Source organism: Carcharodon carcharias, chromosome 17 (assembly GCF_017639515.1).
Source record: "Carcharodon carcharias isolate sCarCar2 chromosome 17, sCarCar2.pri, whole genome shotgun sequence".
Classification (NCBI taxonomy): Eukaryota; Metazoa; Chordata; class Chondrichthyes; order Lamniformes; family Lamnidae; genus Carcharodon; species Carcharodon carcharias.
Window position 1 is genome coordinate 49,231,607 of NC_054483.1, and position 14,853 is coordinate 49,246,459.

At 50.9% G+C, this 14,853-nt stretch overlaps 1 long non-coding RNA gene across 1 annotated transcript in view; it reads right to left on the reverse strand.

Annotated features, from left to right (window-relative positions):
* LOC121290204 overlaps positions 1-12,106 on the reverse strand; it is an 89,247-nt gene extending 77,141 nt beyond the window's left edge. The window contains exon 1 of the long non-coding RNA XR_005945720.1: positions 11,194-12,106. This is a non-coding gene — a long non-coding RNA (uncharacterized LOC121290204). The remainder of the gene's footprint in view (positions 1-11,193) is intronic.
* Positions 12,107-14,853: the final 2,747 nt, after the last annotated feature.

A 14,853-nucleotide genomic window follows, 5' to 3' on the forward strand; every position in this document is an offset into this window, starting at 1 on the left:
CCCACATCCTCACTCCCACACCGTAACTCCACACCGACTTCCACACACTCACTCCCACACCCTCACTCACACACACTCACTACCACGTTCTCACTCCCACACTCTCACTCCCACATCCACCCACACCCTCACTCCCACACCCACTCACACACACTGACTCCCTCACATGCACTCCCACCCTCACTCCCATAATCACTCCCACACTCACTCCCACACTCACTCCCACACTCTCTCACCCACACTCTTACACCCACACCCTCACTCCCACTCACGCCCCCACCTTCACTCCCACACCCTCACTCCCACACTCTGACTGCCACATCCACCCACACCCAGTCCCACACCGTCACTCCCACACATTCACTCCCTCAGACTCACTCCCACCATCACTCCCACACTCACTCCCACTCACTCCCACACCTTCACTCCCATTCACTCCCACACCCTCACTCCTACACTCTCACTCCCACATCCACCCACACCTTCACTCCCACCTCACTCCCACACCCACTCCCACACCCTGACTCACACACACTCCCTCCCACACTCTCTCTCCCACACCCTCACTCCCACACTCTCTCTCCCACACCCTCACTCCCACACCCACTCTCTCACCCACTCCCACACCCTCACTCCCACAACCTCACTCACACCCACTCCCGCATCCTCACTCACACTCCCAGACACTCGCTCACTCTCACTCCCACTCCCACACCCTCACTCCCACACTCCCACAACCACTCCCTCGCCCTAACTCTCACACTCTCACTCCCATAACCACTCCCACACCATCTCCCACACACTCACTCCCACACCGTAACTCCACACCAACTTCCACATCCTCACTCCCGCACCCTCACTCCCACACACACTCCCACACCCTCGCTCTCACACCCTCACTCCCACAGTCACTTCAACGCCCACTCCCAGACCCTCACTCACTCCCACACCCTCACTCCCACACCCACTCCTACACCCACTTAAACACTCACTCCCATATCCTCACTCACAATCACTTGCACCCCATCATTCCCACACCCTCATTCCCACACTCTCACTTGCACATCCACATACACCCTCAATCCCACACTCAAGCCCACACCCACTCCCACACTCACTCACACACCCTCATTCCCTCACACTCACTCCCACCCTCACTCCTACACTCACTCCCACACCATAACTCCCACACCCTCACTCCTACACTCTCACTCCCACACCCACCCACACCCACACTCTCACTCCCACACCTTCAGTCCCACACCCTCACTCCTACACCCTCACTCCCACACCAACCCACACCCACACTCTCACTCCCACACCTTCACGCCCACACCCTCACTCCCACTCACACCCACATGCTCACTCCTACACTCTCACTCCCACATCCACCCACACCTTCATTCCCAACTCACCCCCACACCCACTCCCACTCCCTCACCCACACTCTCACTCCCACACCTTCACGCCCACACCCTCACTCCCACTCACACCCACACCCTCACTCCTACACCCTCACTCCCACATCCACCCACACCCTCCCTCCCACACCCTCACCCACACCCACACCCACACTCCCAGACACTCGCTCACTCTCACTCCCACACCCTCACTCCCACACTCCCACAACCACTGCCTCACCCTCACTCCAACACTCTCACTCCCACACCGACTCCCACACCCTCACTCCCACACCCTCACTCCCACACCCTCACTCCCACACTCTCACTCCCACACCGACTCCCACACCCTCACTCCTACACCCACACTCCCACACCCTCACTCCCACACCCTCACTCCCACACCATCAATCCCACACTGACTTCCACACTCTCATTCCCACACTTACTCCCCCACTCACTCCCATGCTCACTCCCATACCATCTCCCACACCCTCACTCGCACAACCTCACCCAACATCGACTCTGACACCATCACTCCCACATCCTCACTCCGACACCCTCAATCCCACACCCACTCCCACACCCTCACTGCCACAACCTCACACCCACACTCGCTTCAACACCCACTCCCAGACCCTCACTCCCTCACTCACTCCTAATCCCACACCCTCACTGCCACACCCTCACCCACTCCCACACCCTCTCCCACACCCTCTCCCACACACTCACTCACTCCCACACCCTCTCCCACACCCTCACTCCCACACCCTCACTCACACCCTCACTCACTCCCACACCCTCACTCCCACACCCTCACTCACTCCCACATCCACTCCCACACCCTCTCCCACACCCTCACTCCCACATCTACTCCCACACCCACTTCCACACCCACACTCTCACTCCCACACTCACGCCCACACCCACTCCCACACTCACTCACACACCCTCACTCCCTCACACTCACTCCCACCCTCACTCCTACACTCACTCCCACACTTACTCCCACACCCTCACTCCTACACTCTCACTCCCACACCCACCCACACCCGCACTCTCACTCCCACACCTTCACTCCCATACCCTCACTCCCACTCACACCCACACCCTCACTCCCTCACACTCACTCCCACCCTCACTCCTACACTCACTCCCACACTTACTCCCATACCCTCACTCCTACACTCTCACTCCCACATCCACCCACACCCTCACTCACACACCCTCACCCACACCCACACCCTCACTCACACTCCCAGACACTTGCTCACTCTCACTACCACACCCTCCCTCCCACACCCTCACTCCCACAACCACTGCCTCACCCTCATTCCAACACTCGCACTCCCACACCGACTCCCAAACCCTCACTCCCACACCCTCACTCCCACACCCTCACTCCCACACCCTTACTCCCACACCCACACTCCCACACCCTCACTCCCTCACCCACACTCCCACACCCTCAATCCCACACTGACTTCCACACTCTCATTCCCACACTCACTCCTACACTCACTCCCACACCATCTCCCACACCCTCACTCGCACAACCTCACCCAACACTGACTCTGACACCATCACTCCCACATCCTCACTCCGACACCCTCAATCCCACACACACTCCCACACCCTCACTGCCACAACCTCACACCCACACTCACTTCAACACCCACTCCCAGACCCTCACGCCCTCACTCACTCCTAATCCCACACCCTCACTGCCACACCCTCACCCACTCCCACACCCTCTCCCACACCCTCTCCCACACCCTCACTCACTCCCACACCCTCTCCCACACCCTCACTGCCACACCCTCACTCACTCCCACACCCTCTCCCACACCCTCACACTCACTCCCACACCCTCTCCCACACCCTCACTCCCACACCCTCACTCACTCCCACACCCTCTCCCACACCCTCACACTCACTCCCACATCTGCTCCCGCACCCTCATTCCCACACTCACTACCACATTCGCACTCCCAAACCCTCATTCATACAGCCTTACCCCCACACCCTCACTCCCAAACCCTCACTCACACCCACTCCCAAACCCTCACTCCCACACTGTCACTCACACCCACCCCAACACCCACACCCTCACTTCCACAACCTCACTTACAGTCACTCCCACACCCTCACTCACACCCACTCCCACACCCTCACACACTCCCAGACACTTGCTCACTCTCACTCCCACACCCCCTCCCACACCCTCACTCTCACACTCCCACAACCACTGCCTCACCCTCACTCCCACACTCTCACTCCCACACTGACTCCCACACCCTCACTCTCACACTCCCACAACCACTGCCTCACCCTTACTCCCACACTCTCACTCCCACACCGACTCCCACACCGTAACACCACACCGACTTCCACACACTCACTCCCACACCCTCACTCACACACACTCACTACCACATTCTCACTCCCACACCCTCACTCCCACACTCACTCAAACGCTCAGACTCCACAATCTCACCCCCACACTCACTTCAACACCCACTCCCAGACCCTCACTCCCTCACTCACTCCTAATCCCAAACCCTTACTGCCACACCCTCACTCACTCCCACTCCCTCACTCACTCCCACACCCACTCCCACACCCTCTCCCACACCCTCACTCACTCCCACACCCTCTCCCACTCCCTCACTCCCACACCCTCACTCACAAACCCTCACTCACTCCCACACCCTCTCCCACACCCTCACTCACTCCCACACCCTCACTCACACACCCTCACTCACTCCCACACCCTCACTCCCACACCCTCACTCACTCCCACATCTACTCCCACACCCACTTCCACACCCACACTCTCACTCCCACACTCACGCCCACACCCACTCCCACACTCACTCACACACCCTCACTCCCTCACACTCACTCCCAACCTCATTATCACACTCACTCCCACACTCACTCCCACACCCTCACTCCCAGTCACTTCAGCGCCCACTCCCAGACCCTCACTCACTCCCACACCCTCACTCCCACACCCACTCCTACACCCACTTCAACAATCACTCCCATATCCTCACTCACACTCACTTGCACCCCCTCATTCCCACACCCTCATTCCCACACTCTCACTTGCACATCCACACACACCCTCACTCCCACACTCATGCCCACACCCACTCCCACACTCACTCACACACCCTCATTCCCTCACACTCACTCCCACCCTCACTCCTACACTCACTCCCACACTCTCACTCCCACTCACTCCCTCACCCACACTCTCACTCCCTCACCTTCACTCCCACACCCTCACTCCTACACCCTCACTCCCTCACCCACCCACACCCACACTCTCACTCCCACACCTTCACGCCCACACCCTCACTCCCACATCCACCCACACCCTCACTCCCACACCCTCACCCACACCCGCACCCACACCCACACCCTCACACACTTCCAGACACTCGCTCACTCTCACTCCCACACCCTCCCTCCCACACCCTCACTCCCACACTCCCACAACCACTGCCTCGCCCTCACTCCAACACTCTCACTCTCACACCGACTCCCACACCCTCACTCCCACACCGACTCCCACACCCTCCCTCCCACACCCTCACTCCCACACCGACTCCCACACCCTCACTCCCACACCCTCACTCCAACACTCTCACTCCCACACCCACACTCCCACACCCTCACTCCCACACCCTCACTCCCACACCCACACTCCCACACCCTCACTCCCACACCCTCACTCCCGCACCATCAGCCCCACACTGACTTCCACACTCTCATTCCCACACTCACTCCCACACTCACTCCCACGCTCACTCCCATACCATCTTCCACACCCTCACTCGCACAACCTCACCCAACACCGACTCTGACACCATCACTCCCACATCCTCACTCCGACACCCTCAATCCCACACCCACTCCCACACCCTCACTGCCACAACCTCACACCCACACTCACTTCAACACCCACTCCCAGACCCTCACTCCCTCACTCACTCCTAATCCCACACCCTCACTGACACACCCTCACTCACTCCCACACCCACTCCCACACCCTCTCCCACACCCTCACTCACTCCCACACCCTCTCCCACACCCTCACTCCCACAACTACTCCCACTCCCACACTCTCACTCCCACACTCACGCCCACACCCACTCCCACACCCACTCCTACAGTCTCACTCCCACACACTCACTCCCATATCTTCACTCCCAGACTTTCACTCGCACAACCTCACCCAACACCGACTTCCACACACTCACTCCCACACCGTAACTCCACACCGACTCCCACACCCTCACTCCCACACCGTAACTGCACACCGACTCCCACACCCTCACTCCCATGCCCTCACACACACACCGACTCCCACACCCTCACTCCCACACCGTAACTCCACACCGACTCCCACACCCTCACTCCCACACCGTAACTCACACACACGCACTACCACGTTCACACTCCCACACTCTCACTCCCACATCCACCCACACCCTCACTCCCACACCGACTCCCACACCCTCACTGCCACACCGTAACTCCACACCGACTCCCACACCCTCACTCCCACACCCTCATTCCCACATGTCTTGGGAACTGGTCGGTCACATCTGCCAGCTACTGCAGGATTTGGTACCAAGGGGACATGGAGGGCACCCTCTGCTAGTGGCTGTGAAAGTGACCGAGGTGTTCAATTTCTATGCCAGTGACTCCTTTCAGGGTTCCACAGGTGACCTCTGTGGGATATTACAAATGAATCACCCACAAATGCATCCATGATGTCACAGATGCCATCTTTCGAGGCCACACAACTTTGTGCATTTAGCTGGGGACCAGGACAGCCATGATGAAAGAGTGACTGGATTCGCCCAGATCTGTAACTGTTTCCCAAGCTGGACTGGTGATGTTGCTGTCCATTCTGCGACCAGAGCGGGGGTAGAGGACATCACAGCAAGCCTCCATTGCATCCCTCGAGGGACGCATCATTGAACCTGGGGACTGCAGTCCTTTTGCCTTTTGGGGTGAAATCCTCTGTGCAACAGCCCTTGGCTGGAAACACTGAGATGTGTGCGCTACACTTTAAATATGGTGCCTGGCGTGCTGATGTGGCAAGGTGATGGTGTGGCGGGCAAATGAGAGCCCGCCCACCATGGAAGCAGTATATTTCCTGGGAATGTGTAATTAACGCGGATTGTTTGGGATGATACGGCGTGAGAAGCTGCCATTGTGGCTGACGGGTAAAACATCATTTTACCTTTCCAACACCGCACTTAGTGCAAATCTGGGACAACTCTGCCCAGTGTCAGTACTCCAGTCAGAGTCAATGCCTTTATGAGCAGAGAGGGAAAAATAAAGGCAAATTGAGGTTTGTAAACCCCGAGGAACCTGCTGCAAAAGGTTTCTCCTGAATGACTCAAGTATTTACAAGAGTTGGAAGATTGATAATGTTTCACAAGACAGAGGTGAATGAATAAAACGCAAACTACATGTTCATATCTACTAATGTTTTGAATTACATCTATTAATTTAAGTTAAGGATTCAAACATGTGAATTGTCTCAAAGATCATCTACTCTCGGGTTTCTGTCAAACAATACAGGGATCACGGTATGAATATGAATAGGCAAAGTATGAGAACTCTGGCCAAAGGGAGCTTAATGTGCCATTACTGCTGTGTTATTCAAGGAATCTTTGTTGTTGTGAAATCCCAGCAATCTCTCAGCCTTCCCATCAACAACTATTTATATTTACACAGCATGTTTAATATCGGAACTTCACAGAGACATGATCTAAACTAAGAACATATGAAACAGGAGCAGGAGTAGACCAGATGATGCAACAAGCCTGCTCCTGCTTCAACATGATGATGGTTGATCTTCTGCCTCAACTCCACTTTCTCACCCATTCCCCATAGCCCTTGATTCCCTGAGAGACCAAGAGTCAATCTCAGCCTTAAATATATTCAACAATGAAGCATCTGCAACCCTCTGAGGTAGAGAATCCCAAAGATAGGAAGAGGACAATGGGTGAGTCAGGGATGTGTTTAATGGAGGATGTGGGAACCAAATGTAATATTTCCAAATTCAAAGCTGAGTGGGTATGTGTGTTGTGGGGAAGAAGCAAAGTGGCTTCAAGAGGATTTGGACAGATTTAGTGAGTGGGCAAGAACATGACAGATGGAATGTAATGTGGAAGAATATGAGATTGTCCACTTTGGTAGGAAGAACAGAAGTGCAGAGTATTTCCTAAATGGTAAGAGATTAGAAAGTGTAGATGTACAAAAGGACCTGGGTGTTCTTGCCAATAAGTCACTGAAGGCTAACATGCAGGTGCAGAAGGCAATTAGGAAGGTTAATGACATGTTAGCCTTTATCACAAGAAGATTTGGGTACAGGAGTATCAAAGTCTTGCTTCAATTGTATAGAACCTTGATTAGACTGCACCTGGAATACTGTGTGCAGTTTTGGTCCCCTTAACTTAGGAAGGATATTATTGCCATAGAGCCATAGAGGGAGTGCAACAAATGTTTATCAGTCTTGTTCCTGAGATGGCAGGACTGTCCTATGAAGAGAGATTGGGGAAACTGGGCCTGTATTCTCTACAGTTTCAAAGAATGAGTTGTGATCTCATTGAAACTTACAAATTACTTAGAGGGATAGACAAGGTAGATGCAGGTAAGATGTTTCCCTTGGTTGGGGAGTCTAGAACCAGGAGACACTGGAGTGTACTCTTCAGGGCACAAGCCTGGGCAAAATTTATGGAGACCCTGGGCTGGGGGAGATGACGGTGCAATGGTAATGTCACTGGACTGGCAAACCAGAGGCCCAGGTTAATGCCCTGAGGACATGGGTTCAAATCTCACCATGGCAGTTGGTGGAATTTAAATTCAAACAATAGTCTCAGTCATGGTGACTGCAAAACTATCATCAACCCTGGTAAAAAAACCATCTGGTTCACTGATACCCTTTAGAGAAGGAAATCTGCTGTCCTTACCTGGTCTGGCCTACATGTGACTCCAGACGCTCAGCAATGTGGGGCTCTTAGCTGCCTTCTGAAATGGCCTAGCAAATCACTCAATTCAATGACAATTAGGGATGGGTAACAAATGCTGGCCTTACCAATGACATCCACATTCCATGAATGAATACATAAAACACATCAGGGAGCCCTCTGAACCTCCCCACTCTCACCCAAAGGAATTCAAAACACTATGTTTGACACTGGCTTGATACAGGAGTTGCTGGAAAGATGACATTTAGACATCAAACTGCGTTTGGACTCTATTCCAGACTTTTTGTCAGTGTTTACATCCTTAAGCTTTAACGCTCCCAAGGTATCCATAAGGCAGTGGAGCTATTCGCCCAGAGCTGGGAATTTGGCTCCTGAATGTCAGAATATGTCCACATGCTGGTGGGTCTGCCTGCTGCATGTCTGGGGGCCAAGTCTCATCCAAATTCCTCTGAAGTTTTAGCCTGCGGGTGCGAGGACCCAGTTTCCATGTCTCACCACAAAGAGGCACATCTGAGGATTTGCCATTGGAGAGGCTGTGAACTGACAGGAGGAAACTCCTTTTTGCTTTGCTGCTAGCCAGCGGCGCAGTCTGAAAATGCAAAGAAACACAAAGAGTGGGAAGCATGCTAACTCTCTTCACACATACACTAGATTCATCACATTGACTTGTTAGAAACACCAAAGCTGTTCAATGTGATCTCCTCTTTCCATGACAACATGACGGGTAAGGTCAGCTATGATGGAGCAACACTGAAACCCTTAGGGATCCACAGTGGGGTCAAACAGGCTTGTGTTCTGGCACAGACACTCTGGCATATTCTTCTCTTTGCTGCTGATATATGTCTTCAGTTCATCTACAGAGAGTGAATACTTACATAGTAGCACTGAGGGAATGTTCAACCTTGCTCACCTGAGATCCAAGACAAAGCTGTGCCCAGTCTGCAGCAGGGAGTTGCTCTACACTGATGATGCCGCACCAACATTGCACACTGAGGAACGCCTTCAGCAGCAAATGGACAGGCTCTCTCTCGCCTGTAAAAGTTTGGTTTGACCATCATCATCAGAAAGACAAATGTCATGTTCCAGGATGTTGCCATACTGCCATCTATCAGCATTGACAACATGGGGGTTGTTGATAGCTTCATATATCTAAGCCCCACAAGCACCAGCAATCTGTCACTTGATGCTGAAATGAACACACGCATTGCAAAAGCTGCGTTATGTCCAAACTGAGTAAGAGAATGTGGAAAAGCAGCAACCTGACTGAGAACACCAAACTGTGAGTCTACCAAGCCTGTGTCCTCAGCGCACTCCTCTACAGCAGCGAGACCTGGACAACATGTGTTAGGTGTGAGAAAAGGCTGAATAGTTTCCACCTTCGCTGTCTCAGACGTATCCTCAACATCTCTTGGCAGGACAAGGTCACCAACTAAGAGCCCTGCACTGTGCTAATTCCATCAGCCATACACTTGTTGCTAAGCCATGACATCTGTACTGGCTCAGCCACATTCATCAGATGGATGACAGCTGTGTACCCAAAGACCTTCTGTACAGTGAACTGGCCACTGGGTCATGGCCTCCTGGGCATCCATACCTCCACTACGAGGACACCTGTAAGTGAGATATGAAGATGACACTGACAACTGGGAGACAGTCGCTGACAGCCGTGGCCTCTGGAGGCTGACTGTTTGGAAAGGGCATTGGAAGAGGCGAACAGAAACAAAAAGTCACATCAGGTGATGCTTAACACAGAGTTGACCACCACACTGCAAAGCATCATTTTACGAGGTAGAAGGCTGCCACATCCATACTGCAAAAGGGAAGTCACTGAAACTCTCTATAAATATACCGATGGTTTCATCTCATGCACTTTTGGCAGAAACAAGCAGGTGGAGACAGCAAAGAGTTTTCACAGATTGTACCATGGTGCTAGTGACTGCATACACATTGCCTTGCATGTGCCTCATCTGAATTTGGGCATTTTCCTGAACCAAAAGAGACTTAATTCTCTCAGTCAGCAGCTGGTATGATACTGCAGGTAGTACATCATGTCAGGTATCCTGGCAGTAGTCTCCATTCCTTCATACTGCAGCAGTCTTCTGTGCCAGCTGTATTTGGCCCTCCATGGCAAGTCAAATGCTGGCTACTGGGAAACGAGGGTTAACTGCTCATAACATGACTCATGGCTGGAATCCATGAACATGTGCACTGTTGGTCTACAATAAGAGCCATACTGTCACAGAAACATTATAGAGCGCACCATCGATACCTTCACTTTACAATTCTGCTACCTGGACCATCCTGGAGGAATCCTGCAGTTCTCAGCTGAGCAGAATCAAGATTTGTGCATCCTGCACAACTTCATCATTATGAAGAAACAGCCCTTGTTATCAGCTCTCAGACAAGAAGCTGAGGAGAAGGAGGGGCAGGAGGCAGAGGAGGAGGAGGAGGAGGAAGAGTAGGAGGAGGAGGAAGAGGGGAGAAGGAGGAAGTGGAACAGGAGTTGGAAGAAGAGGAAGAGGAAGGGAGATTACAACAGAGATCCCCTTTCTGCCTGGGCTCTATGTGATGAAATAATTACTGAGCGATACCAGTAACTTCAGCCACACCAACAGTCTCATCACTCTAACTTACCTCTAACTGACTATCCACATCATCATCTTGTGACAAAATAAAACATCAGAAATTACACATTACAATCCAAATTTATAAATTCAATCATAACGTATTGCATAGAAACCTAAATTAAACACCCTTGAGCATTGCGTTAGTACCTGATTTCCATGTCTTTGCCTCTCCTTGTGCTCCAATGGGTTTCTTCCCCTGTTGCTGCAGCATAGCTTGTGAAACATTGCTGAGGAGATTGTAAAAGGCCTTGAACAGCTTTGGACATCAGAATGTACCATCTTGGCTTGGGCTACAGCAGTCTGGACTGACTGACATATAAGCAAGGACACTGGTGGACTGGATGGGTGTGAGCACAAATGCTGTCACCCCAAGAGCTTTGTCCTCCATGGAGTCACTGCCATTCTCTTAGGGCGGTACCTCAGTAAACTTGCTGGTCTTTTGGAGAATGGATTGATGGATTGCTGTCACATCCTGCAAATCCCTTTGAGCCTTGGTATCCAGGACTATGATGGTAGCAGCTGAGTTTGCAAGGAACTTTCAGACCTTTGATGGAAACTGTCGGTGCTGCAATGGAAGCTGTGACATCAGCTATCCAATTCTGCATCATGGTGGGTTCGACAGCTGTGTTGATGGAGTTGACATGTTGAAAATGCTGGGCTCCAAGCTCTGAACAAAGCCCTGTTGCTGTTGGATTCCTCCATGCTCCGTGACATTGAGCACAGACTTTGCCGCAGGCTTCCCAATGCACCAAGCATTTGGTTGTGTCATTGGCCTTCTCCTGTAGCCTGATCCATCAAAGTCCTCATCTGTGTCCACTGTAGCAGAACGAATGACTGCACCCTATGGTGAGCTGTGCTATCTTTCCTTGTCACTCTGGCTCCTGGTCTCTTGTGTCCGGTGACTCACCACATGCAGATCTCTTCCCTATCCCAAACTCTAAAATACGTGCAGTGTTAGTGTCCGAACTGGTTGCAAGTGTATTATTGAATGATGGTGTCTCTTTCTCTTCATTGTGCTCTTCCTCTTCTTCCTCTGACAGGGAGGCTGTCGTTCTTGCGTATCTGAAGTGAAAAAGGGATGAGGATTGAGTTGTGATGAGATGAGAGGAGAAAGTAAGAACCGTGTGTTTCTACCATCTATAGCTTGTGGATCAAAAGAGATTGTGGGATGAGAGATTAGGGAGCAGAGGGAAGTGAGAAGGAGGTTTAGGTTTTCGGATAACCTCACCATTGACCACTCCAATCTTGCAGTGGTCACGATCTCAATATGTCCCTTCTCAAGTTGTCCTACATTATATCCCCCATGGGGGTTAACGCACAGGCTCACTTGTCTTCCTCCAGTTCTTTCCTACCTCCTCCTGTCATGCACCACCTTTTCCTGCATGATAAAGGGAAGAGTGTGAGTGAGTGTCTGCAATAGGTTTGGATGATATGGTTGTCATGGTTAAAATAGCTGCCAGTGAGTGCAAGCTGTGAGTTGTGAGTGCGAAGCTTACAACAGTGCCACATGTATGAGGGTGAAAGAAGTGAATTGAAGGGTTTAGTACTACTTGGTAGAGATTGTTGTTAAGTGGGTGACGGGGGTGTAGAGAATTGAGCAGGGATGAGGCTAGTGGTGCAGCTGGTAGGATTTACCAATTGAGAATTGAATTCACTCGCCTTGATCATTCATGTTAAGATCATTAAACTTGTTGCTGCACTGCAACTATGTTTCTGGAGCAATGCTCCTGGCATTGAGCTCTGCCACTACTGCTTCCATTGCCTCCTGAATACCTGTTGGAGGGCATCCTGCATCCCTGTGGATACAGGATGTGTCTCCTATTCTACACGTCTTACATTGCCACAATGCACTCTGCTTTAAGAGATGCAGACTGTCTTCAAGTAGCATTAGCCATACATTACATGAGGCATACTTCTGATGTGTGCAGCCAATGAACAATGCTATTGGAGTTGGTTCTAGGCCACACCAACTTAACATGCTGCCTGCAATGCAATTAACTGATATGTTGGAAGCAGTTCAGAGAAGGTTTACTAGGCTAATACCAAGAATGGGTGGGTTGTTTTATGAGGAAATTTTGGACAGGTTAGGCTTGTATCCACTGGAATTTAGAAGAGTAAGAGGCAACTTGATTGAAACTTTTAAGATATGAGGGGTCTTGACAGGGTGGATGTAGAGAGGATCTTTCCTCTTGTGGGAGAATCTAGAACTAGGGGGCATGGTTTAAAAATAAGGGGTCGCTCATTTCAGACAGGGATGAGAAATTTTTCTCTGAGGACAGAGAGTCTTTGGAACTCTCTTCCTCAAAAGGCAGTGGAAGCAGAGTCTTTGAACATTTTGAAGGCAGAGCTAGATAGATTCTTGATTAACAAGGGGATAAAAGGTTATCAGGTGTAGAGGCCGGAACATGGGGTTGAGGTTACAATCAGAACAGCCATGATCTTATTGAATGGTGGACAGGGTCAAGGGGCCAAGTGGCCTACTCCTGCTCCTAATTCATATATTGCGATTTAAATGTGTACCACAATCCGCAGGCCCATTTTTGACCAAATAATCCCCATAGATGCAGAATATGAGGCAATTAATGGTCCTGATGCCAAATAAAGATGCACCAAGTGAGCAGCTCCAATGTACATTTGGTTCTTATAGGATTTAACTTTATTCATGATTTGTGAGTTGATTAGACCACAACTACTTCTGCTTTGATCTATTCAGGGTGGCCCATGAGTTTGTAAATTGTGAGATGATGGGACCAATCCTGAAAAGTGTATGCTGACTGCATGAGCGTACCTATGTTAGTGAATTCAAAGAGTCCACTACAATACTGCCAAGTAGATCCATGGGAGAAGAAGCTGAAAGCACAGGACAGCAAGACTTGAATCAGAATCAGGAACATCATGATTTTCATGGCCTGTAGAAATTGCAACTTCTATTCTGAGTGTTGCTCTCCTATGAGGAGTGTGCTTGTTAGCTAAATTTTTTTTAGGTCATAACCATGGCTGTTTTGTCTTTGTGTGGCCTATTGGATCTGATTAGCTAAGTATGTTCTATCCACAAAAATGGATAAATATAACCTTGACCAATTACCCACCCCACCCATTAGCCTCAGCCCAATCATCAGCAAAGTGATGGAAGGAGTCACCAACAGTGCCATCAAGCAATGCCTACACGCCAATAACCTGCGCACTGAGTTTCAATTTCACCAGGCACTTGGCTCCAGGTCTCATTACAGCCTTGGTCCAAACCTGGACAAAAAAGCTGAATTCAAGAGATGAGGTAGGGCGACTGCCCTTGACATCAAGGCAGCATTTGACCAAGTGTGACAGCCCTAGCAAAATTGAAGTCAACGGGAATCAGGGGGCAAACTCTCTGCTGGTTGGAGTCAAATCTAGAACAAAGGAAGATAGCTGTGGGTTGTTGAAGGCCAATCATCTCAGTCCCAAGACATCACTACGGGAGTTCCTCAGGGTGGTGCCTAGGCCCAATCATTTTCAGCTGCTTCATCAATAACCTTCCCTTCAACATAAGGTCAGGAGTGGGTCATCATTCAGTGAAACCCATTTTCCTACCCACCACCCCTAGATTCATTAATTTTTAAAATGCAAGCAGAAAGTAACTGCTCGTTAAAGGTTGGAACAGGCCATGACTAAACTCCCTCTGCAGTTATCCTGGGGCCAAAGTACTGATACAGATGGAAATAGAAATGTACAAACACTATCAGAGTTTATCATTGAAAAGATTTCTTAACTTGCAAGGTGCTACAGTTGAACACCTTGGGTTCCTGGGTCAGGTACACCATAAAAATGTAA